Consider the following 12,336-nt stretch of genomic DNA (forward strand, 5'->3'; position numbering starts at 1 on the left):
TAAGATCGACCACATACTTGGCCATAAGTCAAGCATAAGCAAATTTAAAAGTACTGAAATTTTACCATGTACCTTCTCAGACCACAGTGGCATAAAAAATAAGCATTAACAGCAACGAGGTCCCCCCAAAACCCACAAAGACATGGAAACTAAACAGCATGATGATAAACAACTTCTGGGTCAATGATGAAGTCAAAACAGAGATTAAAAGAAACCTGGAAACAAATGAAAATGAAGAAATATCTTACCAAAATCTCTGGGACACCATGAAAGCTGCAGTAAGAGGGGAATTTATATCCCTATAATTGCACATGAAGAAAATGGAAGGATCACAAATCAATAGCCTAAGAAGCCACCTAAAAAAGCCGGAAAAACAAGATAACAAAAACCCTAGTTTCAGCAGAAGAATCCAGATCACCAAAATAAAAGCCCAAAATCCAGGATATAGAAGACAAAAAGATAATACAAAAAATCAATGAAACAAAAAGCTGGTTCTTCGAAAGGATAAACAAGATCAACGGTCCCCTAGCTAGACTGACCAAGAAAAAGAGAGAAAAAGCCCAAATAAACACAATCAGAAACACAAAAGAAGAAGTCACATCTGATCCTGAAGAAATACAAAAGATCATCAGAGACTACTATGTACACTTGTAAGGAAACAAACTTGAAAACCTTTCTGAAATGGAGGACTTTCTGTCATCACACAACCTGCCTAGGTTGAAACAAGAAGACATTGAGGCCCTAAATAGACCAATAACAATCAAAGAAATTGACCACGTAATAAGAAAACTACCTACAAAAAAAAAGGCCTGGACCAGATGGCTTTCCAGCAGAATTCTACAAGACATTTAAGGAGGAGCTTATACCAATCCTACTGAAGTTATTCCAGGGGATTGAGAAAGATGGAACTCTCCTCAAATCATTTTACGAAGCTAACATCACATTGATACCCAAGCCAGGTAAAGACCCAACAAAGAAAGAGAACTACAGGCCAATATCTTTGATGACCATAGATGCTAAAATTCTCAACAAGATCCTAGCAAACCGGATTCAACAACACGTCTCAAAAATCATCGATCATGACCAAGTAGGCTTCATCCCTGGGATGCAAGACTGGTTCAACATTCGTAAAACCGTAAATGTAATTAAATACATCAACAGATGTCAAAACAAAAACCACATGATTATATCATTAGATGCAGAAAAAGCTTTTGATAAAATCTAACACCCCTTCTTGATAAAAACCCTCAAACAGCTAAGCATATGAGGAACATACATCAAAATAGTAAAAGCCATCTATGAGAAACCCACAGCCAGCATACTCCTAAATGGACAAAAACAGGAACCATTTCCCCTGAAAACGGGAAGACAAGGATGCCCACTCTCACCTTTCCTGTTCAATATAGTATTGGAAGTCCTGGCTAGAGCAATCAGAGAAGAGAAGGCAATCAGGGGTATTCAAGTAGGAAAAGAGGAAGTCAAGCTATTTCTCTTTGCAGATGACATGATCATGTACCTTGAAAACCCAAGAGAATCTGTCAAAAACCTCCTTACACTGATAAAGGACTCTGGCAAAGTCTCAGGGTATAAAATAAATGTGCAAAAGACAATCACATTTCTTTACACCAATAATAAACAAACAGAAACTTAAATAAAAACCAGAATCCCATTCACAATAGCCACACACACAAAAATGAAATACCTTGGCATCCTCCTAACCAGAAACATGAAAGACCTTTACAATGAAAACTATAAAAAATTGCTCAAAGAAATCAAAGATGACACAAACAAGTGGAAAAATATCCCATGCTTATGGATTGGGAGAATCAACATTGTGAAGATGTTCATCTTACCTAAAGCAGTCTACAGATTTAATGCAATACCCATCAAATTACCAGCAACATTCTTCTCAGACCTAGAAAAAACAGCACAGGAATTCATATGGAAACAAAAATGACCAAGAATAGCCAGAACAATCCTCAGCAAAAATAAAAACAAACCAGGTGGTATCATATTACCAGACTTCAAACTTTACTATAAAGCAGCTTGGTATTGGTACAGGAACAGACATATAGACCAATGGAATAGAATTGAGATATCAGAAGCAAAATCTCAATATCTCAACCAACTCATTTTTGACAAAGCTTCCACCACTTACCACTGGGGAGAGGAGACCTATTCAGTAAATGGTGCTGGGAAAACTGGCTGACCACATGCAGAAGATTGAAACAGGACTCCTATCTATTCCCATACACAAAAACTAGCTCCAAATGGATCAGAGACCTGAATGTAAAACTTCAAACCATAAGAACCTTAGAAAATGAAGGACAGACCCTCATGGATATTGGAACTGGCATCCAATTCCAGAAAAAAACCTGAAACCCACAGGCCCTAAGAGATAAGATAGACAAGTGGGACCTCATTAAACTGACAAGCTTCTGCAAAGCCAAAGAAACCATCAAGAGAGCAGGGAGACAGCCTACAGACTGGGAAAAAATATTTGCCAACTCCAGGTCTGACAAAGGCTTTACCTCTTGGATCTACAAGGAACTCAGATGTGCTGAAAAGAAAAAAACAAACAACCCCATTATAAAATGGACAAAAGATATGAACAGACACTTCTCAAAGAAAGACATCCATTCAGCCAACAGACACATGAAGAAATGCTGAACCTCACTAATCATCAGGGAAATGCAAATCAAAACCACACTGAGATACCACCTAACTCCAGTCAGAATGGCAATTATCAATAACAAAAAATAACAGTTGCTGGAGAGGGTGTGGCAAAAAGGGAACACTTCTACACTGTTGGTGGGAGTACAAACTAGTGCAACCTCTGTGGAAAACAATATGGTGATTCCTAAAAGCTCTAAATATTGACCTCCCTTATGACCCCGTAATCCCCCTACTGGGAATATACCCTGAAGAACTTAAATCACTCTATAAAAAAGATACCTGCACACGTATGTTTATCACAGCATTGTTCACAATAGCAAGAACCTGGAAGCAACCATGCTGTCCATCAAAAGAGGACTGGATTAAAAAATGTGGTACATATACACGATGGAATACTATGCAGCCATAAAAAAGAACAAAATCATGAATTTTGCAGCAACTTGGATTGAACTAGTGCTTGTAATACTGAGTGATCTCTCATGGAAACAAAGATCTGAGTATCACATGTTCTCACTCATATAGTGAACCTTGAACATTCAATGTAATAATATAAAAAAGTGACTGACAGTGGAGGGAAACTATGGGGGTGGGAGGGGAAGGGAGATGGGATTAATGGTAGTTAATATCTGTCTGGGGATGGGGAGATACCTCTTACCAACAAGGGTGCCTGAACAAAGCATAATTGTACACCTAACCCTTAACTGTACCCCACAATATCATTAAAAAAATTGATTAAAAATATGAAAAATTAAAAAAAAATTCCTTTAGGAGGAGAACAACAACAACAACAAAAACCCCAAAAAACCAAACTACTAAAAATCCCCCCAAATCTTAGCATATTGAATACAACAATGTATTTAAAATTATATACCATGACCAAGTAGAATTTATCTCAGGTATGCAAGGCTGATGCAACCTTCAAAAATTGATTAATGTAATACATCACATCGACAGGCTAAATAGGAAATATCAATAGACATAAAAAATAATTCGACAAAATCCAGCACTCATGACAAAAACTCTCAGCACACTATGAATAGAGGATTTAGTAGTTTGCTAGGGTTGCCATAACAAACTACCACAGACTGGGTGACTTGAACAACAGAAATTCACTTTCTCATAGTTCTGAAGGACAGAAATCTGAGATAAAGGTGTTGGTAGGCCTGGTTTTTGAGGCCTCCCCTTGGCTTGAAGTTGCCTGGGGTATCTTCTCCCTATATCTTTAAATGATCTTCCCTCTGTACATGTGTGTGTCCAAAATTCTTCTTCTTATATGGGATTAGGGCCCATTTTAATGACTTCACTTTAACTTAATAACCTCTTTAAAGAGCCTATCTTCAGGTATCGTGATATTCTAATAAATTAGGGGTTAGGACTTCACCATATAAATCCTAAGGAGATGTAATTTGGTCCACAACAGAGGGGATCACCTCAACTTGATAAAAAACAAAAGAACATCTACAAAACAAAACAAACTACAGCTAACATCATAGATAATGATAAGTTAGATACTTGTCCCCTAAGATTGGCAACAAGGCAAGAACATCTCCTCTCATCACTTCTACTGACATTGACTTGAAGTAGTAGCCAATGCACTGAGATCAGAGCAAAAATGAAAGATGTATAACTGGAAAGGAAGAAATTAAATAACTCTCTGTCTGCAGATGATGTGATTGTCTCTACTGAAAACTCCAAAGAATCAACAGAATCGAGACTCCTGGAATGAGAATAATTCTTTACCTGAATATAAAGGAAATATTGGGAGGAAGACATTTTGTAATTATAACATTAAGCAATTAATTTTGCAATTAAGACATTAAGCAATTATAACAAGGTTACAAGTTACAAGGTCAATATACAAAAGTTGATTACTTTCTTATTGCCTTAATCTATTTGGATTGCTAAACAAATTACCATAGATTGGGTGGTTTATAAACAATATAAATTTATATGTATCTCTCATCATTCTGGAGGCTGAGAAGTCGAAGGCCAAGTTTAAGGCACCAGCAGATTTGGTGTCTGGTGAAAACCCACATCCTGGCTCATCAATAGCCATCATCTTGCCATGTCCCCACATGGTGGGAAGGACAATGGAAGTCTCTGGTGCCTCTTTAATAAGGCCACTAATCCCATTCATTAGTGTTCTGCCATCACAACCTCATAACCCCCAAAGGCCCCATCCCCAAACACCCTCACATTGAGGATCAGGTTCAGCAATTGAATTCTGGAGAGAGGGACACAAAGTTTATAGCACATATATACCATCAACAAACAATTTGAATTACAAGCATTTACATCAATAACAAAAAGGGAAATACTTATGCACAAGTCTAACAAATATGTACAATTTCTATATAGGAAAAATGATAAAACTCTGATGAAAGAAATCAAAGAAAGTCTAAATAAGTGAAGAAATTCCTATTAGCTTATAGAAAGTCTCGACATTGTTAAGATGTCAGTTTTTTTCTCAGCTTAATTTGTAGATTCAATTAAATTGAAGCAAAATCCCAGTAAGTTACTTTGTTGATATCAACAAATTGATTTTAAAATTTATATGGAAATGCATGAGTGTCGGGAAGATGGTGACTGAGTCAGAGACTATGTGAGTCCCAGTATGAGTGAGTATATGGAAAATTTTGTGTATGTGCTGGTGAGCAAGTGGGTGTGTGAGTGGCTGACTGAGTGAGGGCTAGGGAACTAGCAGCCAGGGCTCCCCTGGAGCAGAGCCTGGTGCTACAGGTGCTCAGCCCCTAGCAACTTTCAGGATGTAGAAGCCAGGTGCCATTTAAAAAAATCAACAAAACCCTTCCTGGGAAGAAGATGCTGAGAGAGACTGACTAAGTGGAGGCTCATGAGCAAGTGGCCAGGGCCCTCCTGGTGAATCAGCTGGTGCTGCAGCTGCTCTGTTTGGTCCCTAGTGCTTCCTGGGTTGCAGAAGCTTAGCATCATTTTTTTTTAACTGACAAAAGTTTTCCTGCAAAGAAGCAGTGGGGAGAGTCTGCTGGCTCCAGGCTTTGCCTCATCACTGCAGCAGGAGAGACAACTGGCTCCAGGCTCTTCCTCACCACTGCAGTGCCGGCCTGGACACTGGCAGCAAGGGCTGCAGAGGGAACCCAGAGGCAGAGTTCCACTGGAGAATACAGAAGAGGCCCCCCACTACCATCCTGAAAACAGGGAAGGAAAGTGCTCTGACTTGCTCACCACAGAGCAACAGACCTGATTTCTGTGACCAGCAGATCAACTACTCAGGGCTTAATTGTGACCCAGAGGAAATATCCTGAGAGCACAAACTTCAGAGGGACCTGACAAATACTAAGTCTCAGGCACCCCGCCCCCCAGCCTGATCCAGCCTCGGGACAAAAGGTGAATCCAGAAAAGGAGGAGAAAGAACTCCAAAGAGATCAATGGTGAGTCTGGGGCTGACTCAACACCCGTCTTCCTCAGCAATCCCCTGGATGTCAGACCTGCATGGCTGGGGCACAACTGAGAGGAATGAACCCAGGCAGAACCTGGATGTCAGTCCATTTCAGGACAGGCCTGGCTGGGCACCCCCCCAGTACATACCTGGGGAAGAGACAATCCTGCACTTCCCTACCTGAGATAATCCCCCTGACCAGATGAACACAGCAGGGAGGACTGTAGCCCCACCCACCCCCACTACCCCTTCTCCTTCCCTGGTTTGGCGCTGGGGAGGGCAAAGAGTGAAGAGGTGGAAGCTCTGCAGAGAAGCAGATGAGAGGAACCTACCACAAGAAGGTAGAAGCTTCAAAAAAAATTTTTTTTTTGCCTTTTTGTTAGTTTTACTATTTTTAAAATAATTTTTCTTCATGTGTGAATGTGTATGTGAGGGTTTGATCTGCCTCCCTCTTTTTTTTCTTTTTCTTTTTTCTTTTGTTTTCTGTTTATGTGTGTATTTGAATGAGTGTTCATCTTTCATTTTTTTTGTTGTTGTTGGTTTGTTTTCATTCTTTTGTTCTTCTCTCTCTCTCTTTTTAGTTTGAGGTGTGTGTGAATATATGTGTGAGAGTTCTATCTGAACTCCTTTCCCCCCCCAGTCTTTCTCTTTTTATTCTCCATTCATTTTGTGCTAGGTGTGTGTGTATGTTTAGTTTTCTTGTTTTTTTAAATTTTGTTGTTATTCCAGTTTATTTTGGGGTGTGTGCATGTATCTCTGTGTGTGCATGTTCAATTGTTTTTTACTTTGGATTCTGCTTTCATTGTTCAGTTTTTTTTCAATTAAAAAAATTCTTGTTCATGTTATTTCATTCTATTTTTCTCTGTTATCCTCATTGTTGTTACTGTATCTTGGATTCAGGGGGTACACACATGTACCCATTGCATTGTCATATAGAGTGGTGGGGAGTGGGTCTCATGGAACACATATCACAGTCAGTAAAAATTGTGATTTTGCAAGTAATTTCTGAATCCTAGCTTCCCTTCCCCTACCTTATTCGACTTTCAAAACTACAAGAGACAGCAAAAGTTCCCACCCACAGACCTGTTTCAAAATAGAGCAAATCCAGAGTCCAGATCAGGGAAGAACAGAGGGCTGAGCAAGCATCAGAAGTGAAAGTCCTCCCACTGCCACTGAATAATGAAACTAAAGAGAAAAGGAAGAGATCTGTCACAAACGAGGAAAAAACAATGAAAGACCACAGGTAATTTCAAGTGTAACAAAGAGAAAATGACTGAAAAATCCTTCCAACCATTGGAAGTCACCAACAACTGGCCACAGTATATGAAGTGAATAGGGAAGGCATGGATGAAAAGAGTAAATAAGACTCAAGAAGGACAAGATGCAACACTGAAAGAACTGGTAACAGTTTTTGGCCATAAAAAATTTCATCCAGGAAATAAATAACAAGATGACACGCATGGAAAGCAGAATTAATCTAGCAGATGAAAGAATCTCAGAACTTGAAGACCAGAATATGGAATTAAGCTGATCTGTAAAAAACATAGAAAGGAGACTCAGAAAAAGAGAACAAAGCCTATAAGAGATGTACAGTTATATCAAGAGGCCAAACCTAAGCCTCATTGGTGTCCCAGAAGAAGAAAGGGAAATGGAGAACACCTTGGAGCAAGTATTCCAGGAGATTATCCAAGGAAATTTCCCCCATCTCACCAGAGAAATGATGGGCCAAGCACAAGAGATACAGAGAACCCCTGCAAGACATCAAATGAAAAGACCAACCCCTAGACCTAGACACATAGTAATTCACCTACACAAAGTAGGCACAAAAGAAAAAAATCCTAAAGGCAGTAATAGGTAAAGGTCAGACTACTTACAGGGACAACCAATCAGAATAGCAGCAGACCTAGTGGCAGAAACACTGCAAGCAAGAAGGGACTGGAGTCCAATATTCAAAGCCCTCAAAGATAAACAATTTCAACCAAGAATTTCCTACCCAGCCAAGCTCAGCTTCATCAGTGATAGAGAATTAAAATTCTTCCCAGACATCCAATCCCTAAGAGATTATGCAGCTTCTAGACCAGCTCTACAGGAGACACTTTAAAAAGGTATTAAGCACAGAAGAAAGGAAATGCAAAAGACCCAGAATAGCCAATACAATATTAATGAAGAACAAAGATTGAAATATATGACTTCAAGTCTTACCCTAAAGCTCAGTGATCAAGACGATGTAGTTTTGTAAGCAAATATACAAGCACCTCAATGGAGCAGAAGAGAAAATCCAGAAATATATTCACATGTGTATGTAGTCAATTGATGCTGACAAAGGAGCAAAGGCAATTCAGTGGTGCAAGTATGATCTTATCAACAAATGGTGCTGGAACAAATGAACATCGTCCTGCAAAAAAAAAATCTAGACAGAGATTTACAAAAATTAACGCACAACAAGTCATGTAAAATGTAATATACAAAAGTAAAGCAATTTCTAGAAAATAAAATAGGAGAAAATCTAGGTGCAATTAGGTTTGGTAATAAGTTTGAGATAAAACACCAAGAGCATCATCGATGAAAAAAAGGGATAAGTTGGACTTCGTCAAAACTAAAACTTCTGCTCCATGAAAGACTCTTAAAAGAATGAAAAGACAAGCCACAGACTAAGATAAAATATTTTCTATATATATTTACATATTTCTAACATATAAATGTAACAGATATGTTAAAATGTCTTTTTGGATTTTAATCCAAAATATGCAAAACATTCTTAAAACTCTACAATAAGAATACAAACAACCCAATTAAAAAGTTGATAAATGATCTGAATGGATGATACCTCATCAAAGAAGATATAGAGATGACAAATAAGCACATTGAATGATGCTTGACATTATGTACCATTAGGGAATTGTAAATTAAAACATTACAATACCATGACACACATCCATTAGACTGGATAAAATCGAACACATTTTATTGCCAACACCATTGCTGACAAGGAGATGGAGCAATAGAAACTCTCAATCTTTGCTGGTGGAATGCAAGATTGTACAGACACTTTGGAAGGTAGTTTGACTGTTTCTTATAAAAGTAAACATGCTGAATTGAAATGAGTTTGCCAGTGAGTTAAAAACTTACATCCACACAAAAATCTGTCTATAGGTATTTATCACAGCTTTGTGCAGTTACCAAAATGCCCTTAAGTAGATAAAGTGAGAAACCCACTTTAGTACTTTCATGCAATGTGCTGTTATTCAGTGAGCGAGCAGCCCCCAAAAGACAAAGGGGAACATTCAACAACATTGCTAAGTATGAAGAGCCCACACACTTTATAATTGCAACTACATGACATTCTGGAAAAGGCAAAACTGCAGAGACAGTGAAAAGATCAGAGGTTCAGTGTCTATGAAGCAGAGGAACAAGGGGTTTTGGAGCAGTGGAAGTCTTCTGTATGAGCCTGTACTGGAGGATACATGACATCGTGTATTTGTCAAAACCCACAGAATTGTACAATACAAAGTGGGAGATGGAATGTAAACTATGGGCTTTAGTTAGTAGGAATTTATCAATACTGGCTCCTCAACTGTAAGAAGTGTACACACTGGCCAGGAGTGGTGGCTCAGTCTATCATCCCAGCATTTTGGGAGACCGAGGGTGAGAAGATTGCCTGAGGCTGGGAGTTCAAGATCAGCAACTTGGTGAGACCTCATCTCTACAATAAATCACACAAAATAGCCAGGCCTGATGGTATGTATCTCTAGTTCTAGCTACTCGGAAAGTTAAGATGGAAGGATCGCCTAAACCCAGCAGTTGAGGCTGCGGTGGCCGTGAGCATGCCACTGCTTTCCAGCCTGGGCGACAAAAGTGAAACTCTAACTTCAAAAAAAAAAAAAGAAATGTACACACTAATGGTGAAGTTAATCACATGGGAAGGGATTATGTGGGAACAACCTATGCTTTCAGCTCAATTTATCTGTAAACTTAAAACTGCTTTAAATAAATACAGTGTATTAAATTTAGAAAAGCCCTGTAGTTCTACCACCTCAGGATAAAACTCTGACTATTTAGGTATATTTTTGTCACGTATTTTTCTAGGTGAATTTTTAAATGATTCAATGGTGTTGATGTTGAATATGTTGATTCATAACCAAACGTTACTGCTTTATAATAAATAATAATAAATCTTAAGTATTCCCCCATGCCACTAAATAGTCTATTAACATGATTATTGATGGATTATAAATGATTTTTCTAGATTGAAGTTTGGAATGCTTTTATTACTAAATATTCCTTTATTATTTTAAAATTTTATTTTATTTTAAAGTTGTGGATTACAAGGCAGGATTGCGTACATAAGTGGTTTAGGTACAGGGGAAGTTTGAGGCCTACCACTGGACCTCATTTCACCTGGGTTAGGGTCAGTCACTCTTACTGATGTTATGTGCTGCTGCCCCCTTGGCCCTCACAGTGTCTATTCCCCTTTTTTGTCGTATTATGATGGGTGCTCAGGGTCCACTTAGGAATGAGAACATGTGGTACTCAGTTCTTTGTTTCTGTGATAAGTCACTGAGCATGATAGACTCCAAATCCATCCAAGTTGCTGCCAAGTCCATAATTTTGCCCTTCTTTATGGCTGTGTAATATTCCATCATGTATATACACCACTTTTTAAAAATCCAGTCCACTTTCAATGGGCAGCATGATTGATTCTATGTTTTTGCTATTGTGAATAGTGCTGCGATAAACGTGTGTGCAGGCATCTTTTTTGTAGCAAGATTTGCATTCCTCTAGGTATATTCCCAATAGGGGGATTGCTAGGTTGTATGGAAGGTTGATTTCTATTTCTTTTAAAAATCACCACACTTTTTTCCCACAGAGGTGGAATTAATTTGCACTCCCATCAACAGTGTAGAAGCATTCCCTTTTTTCCGCATCCTCACCAGCATTTGTTGTTTTTTGTTATATTAATTATAGCCTTTTTCACTGGAATTAGGTGGTATCTCAATGTGGTTTTGATTTGCATTTCTCTGATGATTAGTGAGGCTAAGCATTTTTTCATGTGTCTGTTGGCTGCTTGTATATCTTCTTTTGATACTTATCTATTCATGTCTTTTGCCCATTTTTTAATGGGACTGTTTGTTTTTTTCTTTTTGGCATGTTTGAGTTCCTTGTAGATCCTGTATGTTTAAACCTTTGTCAGATATGCAGCCCACAGAATGGGAAAAAATACTAAATATTCTTTTATATAAATCTCTTGGTCTGTTGCACTAATTCCCTTTGAATACATTCCTAGAAGTGGAATTACTGGATCAATAGAGATAAATAGTTTTGAGACTTTCAATACATGTTGCTATTTTGCCTTTATTTTTTACCAACTTTCTCTTTAGGTTTTAAGCATTTAAGGGGCAAAATGGGTTAGAAATACTTGTTGGAAAATACTCCCACAAAAACAAATCTCAGTCCCCAAAACAGTAAGCGAATAGCTACTGTTTGTTCAGATGTGATAAGGGAATTCATGTTGAAGAGTGTGCCCTGCATCCCATGGGGCACAGAGAGGGCAAGGTTGCCAGCCAGGGATGGGGAGAGGCTCCTCAGAGGTTGCCTCAGGAAAGTCATCATAGATAGTCCCTGCCGTTTTGCTAACACAAACCGAGATGGACACTTATCAGCTGAGTGCTGACTGCAGAGTCCATCCTGCTGTTGTAACACCTAGTCTAACCACAGCCTTCCTCCCAATTTACTTAACCACAAACCTTAGTTACCCCCGAGCAACGCCAATCTCAACCATTTTTCCCCAAGTCCTATAACTGCCCTAACCTGTAAGTGGTAGTGGGATTCCGTTTTCTGTAGTGCCTTCCACAGGTTCTCCACCTTGGAATAAACCTATGTTGCTGTTAAGCTGCCCATCTCCCATCTCTCTTTTCCTATTTGCTCATTTTCTTGACCTAACATTTGGTGCCAAAACCTGGGACCGAGGTTTAGGATCCCACCATGAGCCGACTCCTAAGTTGTCCCTGTGCTTAGACCAGTTCTCCATCCATTCTCCCCTATCCTCTCTCCTCTCTCACCTTTTTCCTCTTTCCCCATCTCCCCAACTCAGGCAGCTCCAGCAGGACCTTCTCCATTGCTGGACATTTCATTCAATATCGGTCATTAATTAAGGGGCGAATTTTCCCTTTTCCCACCACCAGATTCCTCTCCCATATCCTTCCCTCATTTCTATTCAAGACGGAAATACTGCCAGGAACACCGGT

The sequence above is a fragment of the Carlito syrichta genome, unplaced genomic scaffold (genome assembly GCF_000164805.1).
Source record: "Carlito syrichta isolate Samal-C Ts95f unplaced genomic scaffold, Tarsius_syrichta-2.0.1 Scaffold316028, whole genome shotgun sequence".
Classification (NCBI taxonomy): domain Eukaryota; kingdom Metazoa; phylum Chordata; class Mammalia; order Primates; family Tarsiidae; genus Carlito; species Carlito syrichta.